Source organism: Solanum pennellii, chromosome 9 (assembly GCF_001406875.1).
Source record: "Solanum pennellii chromosome 9, SPENNV200".
NCBI lineage: Eukaryota > Viridiplantae > Streptophyta > Magnoliopsida > Solanales > Solanaceae > Solanum > Solanum pennellii.
Genome location: NC_028645.1, coordinates 152,647 through 153,567, shown reverse-complemented (window position 1 = coordinate 153,567; position 921 = coordinate 152,647).

Sequence of the window (921 nt, the reverse complement as noted above, 5' to 3'; positions counted from 1 at the left end):
CAATTAATTAATATTTATCATCTATAATCTATATGTATATAATAATTATAATTTTTTTTTAAAAAAAAAGTCTTTACTAAATTGCTATATTTATCCTCTTTCATGAATAATATAATTTATGTGGATAAAGTATTATCCTTTATGATAAATAACGAATTTAATAATATAAAGGGTGCAAATATGCAAAATGGAGACACACGTTGATAATGTCCTCTCGATTATTATTAAAGAATGACTCTATCTTCACAAATTTAAATTCATTAACGCTTAATTACGTGATAAGAACTTTAGTTGTTCTTTCTACGTGGTTTGCTAATTTTAACTTCTTTTTTCATATTCTTCATTTATTTATTATTATTTGTCAATTACTTATTCAACTTTATACTCTTAATATTCATAACTCTCATCTTTTCATATTCATAACCTCCAAATATTTAAACTAAAACTTTAATATATCTTTTGATATTCCTTCTATTCTATCTATATAAATTCAACTTTTTTAATCTCATGAAACCCCTACCAAGATTATTAGGCTATCATTTTCATTCTATAGTTAAAGTAGATGAAGAAACCTCTTGAATTTTGATAGGATATGAAAGGAGTCGATAAGAACTCAAAGAGTTATGTACTAATTTTGTACTTATTTTTCATCTATACATACATCAGTCTTATAAGAACAATGTTTACATTGGATCTTTATTAAATCTGTTTCTTTTTGTCTTTTTTTTTTATCACCATCAGACTTCTTAATTTAGTTTTTTTATGAATGTTTTATTGCGTAAGTCTTTATTCTTATTTTGTAATTGTTACATTATATTATTCATTAATTTACATATATATTTCCATAAAATTTTTATCATTATAACATATCTATAAAAATTCACATAGAATACACGTGCGAAGCACGTCCTCAGAAACTAG